This window comes from Apus apus, chromosome 3, assembly GCF_020740795.1.
Source record: "Apus apus isolate bApuApu2 chromosome 3, bApuApu2.pri.cur, whole genome shotgun sequence".
Classification (NCBI taxonomy): domain Eukaryota; kingdom Metazoa; phylum Chordata; class Aves; order Apodiformes; family Apodidae; genus Apus; species Apus apus.
In genome coordinates this window covers 73,090,819-73,105,287 of record NC_067284.1, presented here as the reverse complement: position 1 = coordinate 73,105,287, position 14,469 = coordinate 73,090,819, and the positions used below count along the sequence as shown (strand labels likewise).

At 45.3% G+C, this 14,469-nt stretch overlaps 1 protein-coding gene across 2 annotated transcripts in view; it reads right to left on the bottom strand.

Moving 5' to 3' along the window:
- The window catches only part of SOCS5 (suppressor of cytokine signaling 5), a 34,841-nt gene extending 25,957 nt beyond the window's left edge, over window positions 1–8,884 (bottom strand). Inside the window, exon 1 of one of the 2 annotated variants that reach the window (XM_051616044.1) lies at window positions 8,777–8,884. The gene's annotated coding sequence lies outside the window, so the exon portion shown is untranslated. Of the gene's footprint in view, window positions 1–8,162; window positions 8,176–8,776 lie in introns of those variants that run through there. The other variant, XM_051616046.1, reaches the window with a different exon arrangement.
- Between the last annotated feature and the right edge of the window lie 5,585 nt (window positions 8,885–14,469).

Genomic DNA, 14,469 nt, shown 5'->3' with positions numbered 1-14,469 from the left:
TCCGGACCTTGAGACTCCTAAACTCATTTATTCTGCTCACAACTCTTAGACAAGTATCAAAATAAAAAACTTGCTAAAAGCAGTAGTCATCAGTAATCCACATAAGCAACTCTGAGCTATAGATGAGTGCAATTACTTGATAGTTTTGAATTTTAGTCACATTCCTTCTGACAAAACCACTAAAAATCCTTTAACAGATGCTTCACTCCCAAAGGAGTGAGAGAGAACAAAACCATGTCATATGCATACAAGGACTAACAGTTCTACAGACAAAAAACTAAATCCTCTAACAGATGCTTTAGACCCCAAGGAATTTGAGAGAACAAAACCATATCTGCACATAAGAAATTACACTGGTTAGTCCAGACTCTTGAGGCAAAGCAGTTTTGTCATGTCTTATAGCACAACTGTATCAGAGTTATAAAAATTAAAACTTCTGACTGATTCCCATTTTTTCTCATTTTAGTTCCAGCAAAGGGAAACAGTAGATCAGCATGTCAATTTGAAAGAGCCCTTGTATTAATTTCAATACATTTTGCTAGGAAATTCAATGGGCAAGAAAAACTACTTCTAGAATATACATTACCATGTGGATTTACTGAACTTGCAAAAATCTGAGACATGAAAGCACTATCAAAGACTGTAGGAAAAGTTATTTTGGAATTATCATACCGTAAGACTAATTGCTAGGTTATGTTTATAATAAAGAACAAAAAAAAAAGCATCCATTAATGAATAGGAATTAGAAACTCAGTATTTCTACCATTTTTACCACTGCACAATGCATTAAGATACCAAAGCAAATGCAGACTTGCTCCAGAAGTCTTTCTCAAACATTCTGTTCTAAAGATAACTAGGTCATCAGAAGAAACCAGCATCCCCAATGACATAATCCAAGATGGGACAGAATTTTGTTACTAGCCAGATCAGGCTATATACTAATAGATTTGGCAACTACTAACAGGCATACGATGCACTCCTGAAATAACAGTAATGGGATACAACATAAGAATAGCCCAGACCATCCAAGGGTATACCTAGGAAAAAACCTGTCAGGGCAATACATGCTGCTCAGCAAAGAATACAAGAACAGGTGAAATATTTATTAACACATCCCTGATATCCTCTCCCAGAGGCAGTACTTTGCAGTTCACAGCCTTAAACCCAGAGATAGTATCTTTGCATTCTCAAGATAGTATCTACAGAAATTTTAAATCTCATAATATTTATCTAAATTATTACATATAATTTATCTCACACTTGTAAGAACCAGAGGTCTTGTTGTCTTGCTTCCATAAATAAAGCATCAAAACCTTAAGGAAAATAATTATGAGTAACTTCTTCAGTAGATAAACCACATACATATTTGAAGATAAAGCTGGTCCAATACTGAAACTTTAAATCAAATTTATATCCAAATCTACCCAATACTGTGACAATCTGCATTAAGACCTTGACTCATTACTGATACACAAATAAATAAAGCAAAATCAGAGCAATCATGTTTGTTGCCAACATTTTAAAGAATGTCAAAAGTTCAAATGAGTTAAGTCACTGGTGAGAACTTGCAGAAATACACAGGAAGATCTTGGCAGCAGAATCTTTGCTCACTGGATTCAAGAGCCTTTTCTTACATTAAGGGTGTGGCTGGACAAGATTGATCTGAGAAAACAAGTCAGTACAGTCTGAAGGGAGAACACAGCATCATCACCCCTCTGCAGCCCCTCATCCCACCACACACTCCAGACCACTCTCTTAGGCCAATGTTGGAACTCGGAGTTGGTCCCCATGGCAAGTTGGTCTCCCTCAACAAGCCATCACCAACTAACCCAGAGAAGAAAAGAATGTAGAACATTATGGATTAAATGAACTGGTTGAATAGAAACTGAGAAACTGTGTCAAATAATCTAGGGATTCCAAGCATGTAATAATGCAGGTACAATGTAGGACAGGTCAGACAGAAGCTTTTATTAACTACAAACAGAGTGAGAGAACATTGACAGCATCTCTCCCAATTCTCTACCAAGTGACTGCAGAGACCCAACCTATATACTGTTTGAGAAAAAGGAAAAAGGCAAGGAAAAGCAACAATTCCAATGTTAACAAAGCCACGTATGCATCCCTGGGAGGTATGGACTCTTCAAGTCCCTTGCTAACAGCCACAATTCTAAGAAGGTCCCAAACAGTAAATAACATGACAATATGGAGACATGGCTCTTGGTGGAGTCTACAGGACCTACCCAGCATTATCCTAGCTCAGAGGCAGGGAGCTGGAAACAATCACAAATCCCCAGCTTTTAGTTGAAAGAAATGTTCTTTTAATAAAGACAGCCTCTTAGCCAGACCTCTCTATCTTAATAATTTTACCACCACAACTGTTTGGCAGCTTAAAAATAAAAGTTATTTTCCTCTTCCAAGCCATGAGTAAGACCAATGAATGAGAAATGAGGTCTACCAAGTCTAAAATACTGTAAGACACAAGTGAACAGAGATTTTAACTTAATGAGCAAATTTTAAATAAAAAAAATGTGGTTTTGATAAATTGTTGTTTTTACCACTCATCCAGCACATCTGAAGTAATAAACTACAAACCAGTTTTTAAATGCTATTTGTATATTTAATTGAATTCCACTTTCTATCCAAGTGAGGTTTAACATAAGTTTAAAAAGCACATAATCAACCATTTCCCCAGCAGAAATTGTAAAATCAAAGATCTAAGAAAACAAAGCATCAACTGAGCAGTATGTTTAACCAAATCAATCACTCAAGGATTCCAGTCAACTGGAGATTAAAGATAATTTGCAGCCTGAAATTAATTCACTTCATCCATATGCTACTTCAAAAGAAAAAGAGACCTCTTATGGCACTAGTGGAATGATTAAAATACTTCCTTCTTCACAGAAGCCAAATGTAAAAGTTCTCCAAAAACAAAGTTTAGTAATGGGTACTTTTTCCATAAGCGAGTCAGTCAGTAAATCAGACTGTGCTGCACTGGCCTTGCTGCCAAACCAAAAACCTAAGGTACAGAGGCAGAGTACACAGCTGGATACAAAAGCAGATTTACCTAAGCAGACGGAATTCAAGGTGAAACATCTTGAAGATGGAAGTCTGGTGGGTTTTTTTTGAGAAACGGGGTACCTGCAGGTCTGCCCTATTAAATATGTTCATCCTTAGCTAGCCAAGTTCTATGAGGAAATTTAAGTCAAACTGGCACAGGCAATCACTACAACCTACGTTTTTGCTATTAAAGACCAAATATTCTAACGTATTATCTTCCTTGGTTTTATCACAGTCTTGACCAATCGTAAATAATACCACTGCAGTCCTTGAGTCTCTACCAGCCTAATGGAAATATGTTGAAGGTGCCAAGTGCCAGACCTTTTCATCCCAGAATTACAATTCTTAATCCTATGATTGACATTTAGGTCCTGAGAAATGAGGCCCATCATCTGGGTGACTTTTGAATTATTACTAGAATTCATTCTGCTGAAGCGGAACAAAAATGTTATCAGATTCAGTACTGGAGGAAAATTATTTTGGATTGCTTCTACCGTACTAAAATTTTTAAACAATCTTTCAAATTCCACCTCTGTAAATATACTCAATGAGAAATCGCTGAAGACTTCCAAACCCTGTTAAAGCTTCTGCCTAAAAGAAACTGGTGCTCAACACATCTCGCAATACAACAATATTCTAAGAATGCTGCATGCATCTTCCATAAAGATGAGATTATTTACGAAAAAAACCCCTGAGTTTACAAAGAGACCTTATGAGTTAAACTGAAAAGTAAACTCCTGACCTCTTTGATTCTTCAGCTACTGTAGAGACCCAAACTTTCACAAGAAAGGACTATTGGCTTAAGCACTTCAGCTGATAATGCAGTACATAATCAAGTAGTATTCAGAAAGCCAGGAACACACCGTATATGGCTATATAAAGAAAATTCTTCAGTGTCCTCAAGAAGTGTTACTTATCTGGGCAGCCTACATCTACCCCTCCTTCTTATCTCAGTCTTTCAAAGATAGGCTTTGAATGTTTTGCAGCTGTCCAACACTAAGGCTGAAGAATTCAACAACCATGGCTGTGTAAAATCACATGGTGAAAAGCAATTACCATGATATCCAGGAATTCAGGACCAGTTACAGATCCAGAAAAGGTTCCTAACTGCAAACTTCTTTAATAAAATCTGGATAAAGTCCCAGGAGCAGATAAATCTGTAAAATTACTTTTTCTTCTTTCCAGATCATTCTTCAAAGGAGTTATACCATATAAACCAGTGCAGACTATGCATAACTACACTGAGTTTTAGCCAACCTCTCTCACAGCCAAAAATATCAACCACCACCACTGCACACATTTTCTTACTGAGATTTTCAGAAGGTCTGCATAATCTTATAACCACGAAGCTAGTGAGCCACTTCATATTTCCTGAAACTAAACTGCACATTAGATGATTCACCAATTAGTGTATTCATGAAGCTTTAAAAAGCAATCAACATTTCATTTTTGTTGAAAAATTTAACAGAGATGTCCAGCTGTATGCATGGACAGCATGTGGGCTTTTCTCCTTTATTTATCTTAACTAACAGCTATGTTAGCTGGTGAAAAATATTCAGTGTGTCAGATTTAATTTATAGAGCTGACAAAGTATAAGGGCTCCAGAAGGTATAGCATACATTTACTAAACTTTAAATACAATGTTTTAACTAGATATAGCTCAAAGATTAAAATAAGCTGTCAACCAACCAAACCACACAAATATATATTGTTTCAGAGCACTTCTTATTTAATGGAGCAATTGCTTACTTGTTTCAAACTAATCCATGGGTTAACAGCATCAGAAAAGTTGGTAATTCTTCTGACCTTAAACCCCATAAATCAAAGTGTGTGTTTTTTTTTAAAAACTAGGTAGGCATCTTTAGAAGACAGCAGGCACCTCAACACAGTGCAGGCCATGATGAGATGGAAGAGAGCACTGCCTATTGCTCAACACAACCAAGCCTTGTGGCCTTAAAGAAGCCTCTAGGCATAAATACCACAACATAAATACTAACTGTTAATTTCCCCTTAAGGTTGAAGAAACTACCAAGCATAGCTCTTGGGGAAATAAGAGGCAAGGAAATCAGCCCAAATTAGACAGCTACTCCAATATTTTGGAATAGGAATCAATATTCTGGGAGTTTATGGTGAAGTCTTTTTGTAAAAAAGTCATTAATTCTACCAAGTCAGGAATGTACTTTTCAGTGAGAAAAAAGGTATTCTGCTTTGATTTTATCTTTACTTTCACCATTTGTAGCAGTAAATGAAACATCACCACTTTACCTAAATCTTAAGTATAGATAAACCCACTGCAGGGAACTTACATGGAGTCATATGAATCCCATGAAGAATCTAGCAAAAATTGAGCTATTTAGCTACAGGCTATCACAGGACAAGGGGGTGTAAAACTATAAACAGCGATAATCACAGTCCTTTGGTTACACTAAAATATATCTCTACTTAACTTTAAACATAATAAATGAGAACCAAAAAATGTCTGTTAGAACGTCTTGGGTTATTAGTCCATCAGTGAAATACGTGAATTGGCACATCGAATTTGATGAACAGTCATCTCTCTAGAACCTTGCTGCAGACTGACAGTTTTCATGTTTCAAAGATTAAAAAAACCCTTTCCATTAGAACACAGTTGATTTCTAATCCCTTCCATCTGCTCTCTCTTTCTTAGATGTACCTTCCATCATCAAAAGACCAATGGAAGAGAAATCAGAGATATTTCTCCAGCAACTAACCCAGCCATTTTTCCAGTGCTCTCATATATATGAAGTCATGTCAAGCTATTGCATGCTACCCAGCTCTCTGAATTCACTAGTTGGTTGTATTGCTAATACAGTTCTGAAACCAGAGTAGATTCAAGACATACAAATCAACTGAAAAATCAGAAGACATTTCAGCAGCTAAGTCCATCACATTTCAAATTTGTATTGTTTTTTCTTTTTTGCAGTTTGCTTTGGGCTGACAAAAGAATGCATGCTCGAAATACGGCTAATTATCTCTGCCATAGTTATTAATGTACAAAACCCTCAAAAAGACAGTATTAAATCTGTTCTGACAGAGACCCTATCTCTAAGACTGTTGATAGCAGGTCCACTTCAGTATCTTTGTGTGCATATTGACAACTGAATTAACTGGGAGGCCGTTAACTTGGAAACCTGACTTCTTTCAACACCTCACTGTAGCAACCTCATCAACTAGGGAATATTCCAGGTAACGGGGGTTATGTTCAGGCTGCAGGCTGCATGACACCTTCAGCAGGAAGACCTCAATGGCAGAAACATGCACAATACAAGGCCTTGAGGCGGGTGAACCACATCTCAAGTATACTATGGATCTAACAATTTAAATATGAAATTGCTGTAACGTCATCTGGGTGCACAGTGGCCCATGAAAGATTTGGAATCAGAAAAAAAAGTTATAAGACCTGAGTAAGGCAAACTGCATTTGGGGGCTATGACATACTCCATGGTCATTACCTACTGACACAACCTCAACTTCCCTTCCTGAAATGGACTTATTGCAGAGGATGGAATGTCCTTTCTTAATAATTTGTTGAACTCAGAACTTCTGGGGGCCATAAATTACAATCTCAATGTTGCACAAGTACACTCTGTGGGGAGAAATGGGATTAAAAAGTCTCTTTTCTAAGAGCACTGTATCTTGGAGTAACATCCCTACACTGAAGTTAACCAGGTTTACATGAAATGACATCAGAAAATACTCCCTCATTGTAAAATCTTACAATAAAAATAAAAGCACTTCTAGAAAGGCATATTAAAACCCTGTTTCTGTAAAGAAGCTCCCACTAAAGGGCCTGGCAACTGAACAGTCTCCTTCCAGTATTGGGTCCTATGATGTTACCAAAATTATTGAAGTGAAATTACTCTAAAGCTACATTTAAAATGATAAATCACTTAAAACCTAGTAAACTATTTATTGTTGTACTTGCAACCACAGAAGGGTCTTTTTTGCCATTCAGCCAGAAAGGGGGGGGGGGGGGGGGGGGGAAGGAAGTACCCCAAAATGCAACTGCTCATCTCTCAGGTTAAGTTTAAAAACTAATTACACAAAAGATGTCAAGATAAAAACTCAAGAACACAGAACATTCAAATGTATTTTAAGTATTGAGATAGCCACAAAAAAAGCATTTTAGTCTTCTGCACAATGTTTTAAAAGCAGGAAAAAAAATCTCTGCAAAATTTTTCACTCTCATCTCAATATCCAATGCACATACTTAGTTCACCTGTCTTCTGAAGGAGGCAGATGAGTTTTAAAGGAGATCCAGTCAACTCCATGCAAATTTATGGAACACACTTACTTTTAAACAAAGTCATATAAAAGCAAGCTTCAGTAGTACTTTCCATTCATATCATCTCCCTGCAAGCAACTAACTTGGGCCACATCTATCCCCAAAATATTTTCTTGTTTTAGAAGTACAACTAACAAAAGCACTCTTTAAGTTGCTGCAGTTCCTGGGAGAAAAGCCCTAACTTTACCAAACTCACAAACCATACTGGAACCCGTTTCAGGGGAAAAGCACTTTATCTGTGTCCTACTAGGGTTTGCGCGGCATAGTCAGGAATCACACCTCACATGACGGGGTAAGGTACCCCGTAGGATGATTAGCCTGAAGTTTTTATAGCTTACAATCTTTAAAACATTGCAGGAAACTTCAGCAAGTTTTAGAGAAGAAAAATAAATAAATAAACAAACAAACACAAACGAAAAAAAGAAAACAATCACAACCCCCCCCAAAAAACAGGAAACAACAAAACGGTGAGGGGAAGAGAAAGAAAAGCATTCTGTAAGTATTCAAGGAATGGAAGCATAACTATTGTACATCCTGTCCTCCTAAGAATATATGCTTAGATGACAGATAAATCTGATTAAACAAATACATCAGGGACAGAAGTGTGTTCCACGGGGCTAAGCTATTGTGGTTCTGAGCAAGCACTGAATTACAAAGTTAAAAGCAGCAGAAATAACACGATTTACTGCTTCCACAATTCCAAGAAACCATTCATAACTTGGCGTTAGGATGCACAGAAAGGCCACTTTCAAACTTTTCCGAGCGCTCATTAAGGAAACAACGCGGCGTTTAAACCCACAGAAGAGGCGAGCAGCAGGTTACGTGCCCCGGAGACTCTCTGAAGGCAACCGCGCGGGGGTGATTTCCACCGGGTGCGAGGTACGGGAGAGCACCGAGCAAGCCCCGCTCCCGGAGCCGGATCCCGCCGGGAGCCCGGAGGAGCCGCCGCCGGGGCTGCCGTCCCGCCCGCCGCCTGGCACGGGCACCGCGACCGCCCCGGGCTGCGGGCGCAGCGCTGCCCCGGGCCGGGTGTGACCCGCAGCCCCCGGGCTCGCTGCGCACGCCAGCCCGGCTCCCCCCGCCTCTCTCCGGAGCGGGGCCGGGCTCGGGAAGCGCTGCCGCCGCTCCCGTCCCCCCTCCGCCCCGGGGCGGCCTCCTGCCCGGCGGGCGCTCCGCCGCACCCCGGCCCGCCGAGCCCTCCCCCTGCCGCTGCCGCTCGCCCGGCCCCGTCCCCTCCCGCGCCTCTCTCGGGCGCTGCCTGCCCGCCGGCAGCTCCCCGCCTCCCGCACGGCGCCGCCGACGCGGCCCCGCTGACCGCCCGCCGAGGCCGCGGCGGGGAGCGGCGGCCGCCTCCGGCCGCCGGGGGGCGAGCGGCGCAGCTCCCGCCCGCCCAGCCCGAGCCCCGGCACCTACCGCTGCGCCGCGGCGGGGACAGCGACGCCTTCAGCGCCGGCCCGGCCGCCCCGACCGCCGCAGCATCGCCCGCCGCCCCGCCCGGGCCGCCGCCTGCCGCTCGGCGCGGACGCAGCCGGCGCAGCAGCCCCCTGCCCAGCCCCCTCCGCCCAGTGGAAAATAGTTCCCCGGGCCCCGGAGCGGAGCGAGGGGGAGCGACACCGGGCTGGCCAATGGCAGCGGGGCTGGCCCCGCGCGGCGCCAATGGGAGCGGCGGGCGGGCGAGGGCGGGGCTTCTCCCGGCCGCCTGCGCCGCGGTTCGGCCGGACCCGCTAGGAAGGCTCCGGCGAGCCGCCGTCGGCCGCCATCTTGGAGCCGGGCACGGTGCCTAAGACGGGCAGGGGGCTCGGCGGCGGCCATCTTGGGTTCGGGCTGGGTCACGTGGCGGGGGCGGGCGGGAGGAAGCGGCGGGGCGGGGCGGTCGCTCGGTCCGGTCGCTCGGTTCGGCCCCGCCGTGCTGGGTCGCCGCGGGGCCGGGCACGGCAGCGGGCACGGCAGCCCCGCGGCGGAGCCTCAGCCTGCGCCGCCGTTCCGCCCTGCAGCCGGCGCGAGGCCAGGGCCGGCGGTGGCCGAGAGATGCTCCGCACCCCCCCCCCCCTCCCCCCCCCCCGGGCACCGGTGCAGACGTGCTGGGCCCCCCCGGGCTTTGCAGGACGGCCCCAGGGAGACGGTGCCTCTCCCGGCCTCCCACATCCCCCCAGCGCCGGCTCGGGATGGGGCTCGGCCGCCCCCCCCGGGCCCCGCTCCCCGCCGCCTTGCAAAGCTCTTGTTCGGGGGCCGCTCCCCGCGTGGGGCCAGGTGAATATTTCTGCTCGTGTTTAACGAGACGGCTGCCGCGCCTGCCGCCGTGGCAGCTGCCGGTTTAGGCAACAGCCCCAGCTTGCCCCAGCATCGCCCTGGGAGAAGCCGGGCGGCTCCTCGGGAGCGCAGCGCCGGCAGACGGAGACCTGCGGGCACCGGGCGGTGCTGGGAGGGAGCAGGGACCAGCGCAGACCAGTTTCCCCCCGTATAATGGGGAGGGACAGCGTTGCTCAGCTGAAGCGCGGGTGAGGGAGCGGCAGGGGTTCCCCTCCTGCATGGAGCGGGCGGATGGAGCATCAGCACGGAGGGTGCGTCGTTCGATGGGGAAAAAATACTAGGTCGTCAGGCTTAGAGGGTAAGAGCAATGGGTTGAACTCTCCTGGAAGGAGCAGCAAGCAGAGTATGGTGGGGGTCTGTTCTGTTCAGCATCCTTCTCCGTGGCTTGTGAGGAGGAGATGGAGTGCATGCCCATCAAGCTTTCAGGTGATGCCAGGGTGGGAGAGTGGAAATGCTGGAGGACTGAGCTGTCATTCAAATGAATCTAGGCTGGCTGGAGGAATGGCCTAGCAGGAAGTGTATGAAACTCAGCAAGGACAGATTCTAAGAAATTCAAGTCCAGCAGCTGGAAAGGAAGAGCCCTCTGCAACAATGCAGGCTGGAGACTGGTGGGCTCAGGAGCAGCTTGGCAGCAAAGGACATAGGGTCTTGGTGGACAGCAAGTTGGCTACAATCCAGCAGTGTGTCCTGGCAGCAAAGGAGGCCAAGAGCATCCTGGGTTGTACCACCAGGAGCATAGCCAGGGAAAGTGATGATTTGTTTATACTCAGTCACGTGTAGAACAGTGTGTTCAGTTAGGGGTCCCCAAATGCAAGGAAAACCTTAACAAACTAGCAAATTCAGGGGAGGCCACCAAGTCGTCCATGAAAAGCTGCAGCGTTTATCCTGTGGGGCTGAGGTAACAGGCCTCATTCAGCCTGGAGAAGGGGCAGCTTCAAAATACTTCAGCATACAGAACACAGCTTAGCATAGACATTACCAGCAGAAACCCCAAAGATGAAATAATACACTGTATAAGCAGTTCTGCACCTTGGAAGAGGATGAAAAATATAATGAAACATACATAATTGATGTTAGTTGCATTCAAAATGATACTGATGAGGCCAATGTGTGAATTTACATTTCTAGAACAGGGTAGCAGTCATGAAGGATTGATGTGCACCCAGCACAGATGCAGCTAAATTGCTCATTGGCAGTCCTACATAAATAGGACAAGAAAGTAGTAACAACAGGCAAAATAAATGCAAAGCCAGGATCTAGTTAGTCTTAACAGTTCAACAAGGGGAAATGCAACAGGCCCAGGCACCTGTACATGCTGAAGACTGACTGGCTGGAAAGGATCTGTGCAGATAAGGACCTCAGTGCCCTGATGTACTCCAAGTGAACACGTGCCAGCAACATGCCCTTGCTGCAGAGAAGGCTAACCCTAGCCTGGGCTGCATTAGGAGGAATGTTGCCAGCAGGTTAAGGGAAGTGATCCTTCCCCTCTGCTCTGCACTGATGAGGCCACACCTGCAGTACTGTGTCCAGTTCCAGACTACCCCATACAAGAGAGATACAGAGCTACTGGGAAAGAGTCCAACAGAGAGCTGCTAAAATTATTAGGGGACTGGAGCATCTTACGAAGAACGCTTGAAGGAGCTGGGAATGTTTGAGGAAGAGGAGGCTGAGGGGAGACCTCATCAGTCTCTACAGCTACCTGAAAGGTCACTGTAGAGAGGTTGGTGCTGGTCTCTTCTCACAGGTAATTAGCAACAGAACAAGAGGGAATGGCTTCAAGCTGCAACAGGGGAGGTTTAGACTGGACATTAGGAAAATTTTTTTCACAGAGTGGTTAGACGCTGGAATAGGCTGCCCAGGAGGTGGTTGGGTCACCATCCCTGGATGTGTTTAATGGTCATTTGGATGTGGTGTTGGTGGATCTGGTTTAGGGGAGAACTTTGTAGAGTAGGGATGATGGTTGGACTCGGTGATCCCAAGGGTCTTTTCCAACCTGAATGGTTCTATGATTCTATGATCTCTCCTATGACGACAGGCTGGAAGTGCCTGGAGAAGACAAGGCTCAGAGGATCTCATCAATATATATAAATATCTGAAGGGAGGATGTAAAGAGGACGGAGCCAGGCTTTCTGCATCGTGCCCAGTGACAGGACCAGAGGCATTGAGCACAAACTGAAACACAGGATGTTCTGCCTGAATACCTGGAAACACTTTTTCACAGTGAGGGTGACTAAGCACTGAAGCAGGTTTCCCAGGGAGATTGTGGGGTCTACATCCTTGCAGATATTCCAAAGCCATCTGGACATGGTCCTGGGCAGCCAGCTCTAGCTCATCCTGCAAGACTGGGGGAGATTGGAAGATATGACCCCCAGGGGACCCTTCCAACTTCTATCATTCTGTGATTCTGTAACATTTAATATCACCACATCACCTGAGAGCTTTTGCTTCAAACGCATCACTGTGTTCTGGTTTTGGCTGGGATAGAGTTAATTTTCATAGGAGCTGTGGGGCTGTGTTTCGGACTTGTGCTGAAAACAGTGTTGATAGTGCATAGATGTTTTTGTTCTCACTGAGCAGTGCTTACACACAGTCAAGACCATTTCTGCTTCTTACACCACTGCACCAGTGAGCAGGCTGGGGGTGCACAAGAAGTTGGGAGGGGACACAGCTGGGACCACTGATCCCAACCTACCAAAGGGATATTCCAGACCATATGACATCATGCTCAGCAAATAAAGCTGGAGGAAGAAAAAGGAAGGGGGGGGTCACACGTTTGGAGTGATGGTGTTTGTCTTCCCAAGTAAGTGTTGCATGTGATGGAGCCCTTCTTTCCTGGAGATGGCTGAACACCTGCCTGCCAATGGGAAGGAGAGAGAGAATTCCTTGGTTTTCTTTGCTTGCATGAATGGCTTTTGCTTTACTAAACTACCTTTATTTGAACCCACGAGTTTTCTCACTTTTACCTTTCTGGATTCTCTCCCCCATCCCACCAAAGTGGGGAGTGAGTGAGCAGCTGGGTGGTGCTTAGTTGGTGGCTGAGGGCAAAACACAGCGATCTTTCCTGCCATTACCCAGTACTGACTGCACTTGTATTACAAAGTTTTGTAAGTCAGTTTTAAAACTTTTAGGCTGTTTCCCTTTTCTATGAATTCTGTTGCAAACTATTTTTATGCTAGATACTTACAGACTTCTCAGAAATACAAAATTTTAGTAACATAAAACTCTAGATTTGCTATATCTCTTCTTATTCATAAAGCAAAACTCTTGATGTTAGCATTTTTGTCAGGATTAAGGTTCAACGACAGTCGTCTTCATCTGCTGAAAACACCTGCCATTCTGATCTGCTACTCTGTCGAAGAATACAGGGAAATAATCAACTGCTTTTTCTAAACTACCATCTGTTTCATTTGGGGGATCTGATTATCGGATAGAAGAAATTAAATAAACTGCTACTTGCTATAAACAAGAAAAAAATTTCCTAATCCCTGAAGAGCTAGGATGTAGGCAGAGTCCAACAGGACAGAGACTATGCAACTGGTGGTTATTATTCCCAGTCTTCACCGGCCTGACCAGCAGAGCTGTGGGATCTACTTAGATTTTGGGAGGAAGCATTGGTGCAAGGGACCAACACTGAGACCTCAAAGCATGATGCTACTTGATGTGATATTTCTGTACTAGTGAGTTGGTATGGGCATCTTAAAGAGCTATATCAGTAAGACTCAGAAGGATGTGAGAAAACCATGGGCAATTGAGGGTGCTCCAGACTATGAGGCTGCAATGAGTCTATTAAAAGTAATCAGATCACCTTCTTTCTCAGGATGTGCACACACCCTTGAATACAAAGCAGTTCTCTGGGGAATCATCCGGGCAATCTCTTTTTTCAAAAGGCAGTTCATTTTCCCTATGGAGGGCAATGACCTATTCATTGTGGGAGGACAAGGGGACACTGTGAAGAAGCAGGGCTTGGAAGAAAGTGATTAGAGGTTGGAAATTGAGCAGGCTGCTACCTCCCATATTGGCCTGCTTTCATCTTTTCATGTTTATTTCCAGGGTGTACCACCAGCTCCCGTGTGTGCTGCCAACAATGCAGTGCAGCACTGCTGGGCGTGCCATGCACAGTGCTCTCAGCCTGCCACTCCTGCGTGACACCACCCACTTTCTGTGCTATCAGCCACCACGGTTGTCTCAGCAGTCCTGAGCTGCCACACTAACTGTGTCTCCCTGGCCCAGCTCTGCTGGAATGTTGCTTCTGAGTATGTCTCTGACTGATCCTGGTTCTGAGTGAAAAAGTGCCTGACCCTGGCTCTGAGCACCTTCTCCCACTCCCTACTCCAGGGTTTATTCTCTAAGCAGCCTAGAATAATTCTGACACAGACCTTACGTAAAACTTTCTCATTCCAAACAGAACTTTATAAACTTTGATGAAGTTAGTCAAGGCACATGTTCTCCCCTTACTCCTAGCAGCAGCATCAACCACATACTGAACCTCAGTTAGCGTGTCAGGAGTTGTAAAATCAAATTGTAGTTCAGCAAAGCAAAATAGCTCCCTTTCAGTTCATGGTTGGCAGAGCAAGTAGCCTTCCCTGCAGACCCAGCATCCCTGTCCTATGCCCAGAGGTCTGTGTGTCTCTGAGAACCACACAGCTGGAGGATTGTCCATGAAAGTCGAAAGTCGTAGTGACACACAGCTGGAACGTTGCCCATGAAAGCCAGAGCAGTCATCAGAAGTACGATCATTTGATGATGCTGCCTCCCAGGCTTTTTCCCTTCAGACTGTGACTAGATGAGCACTCCTC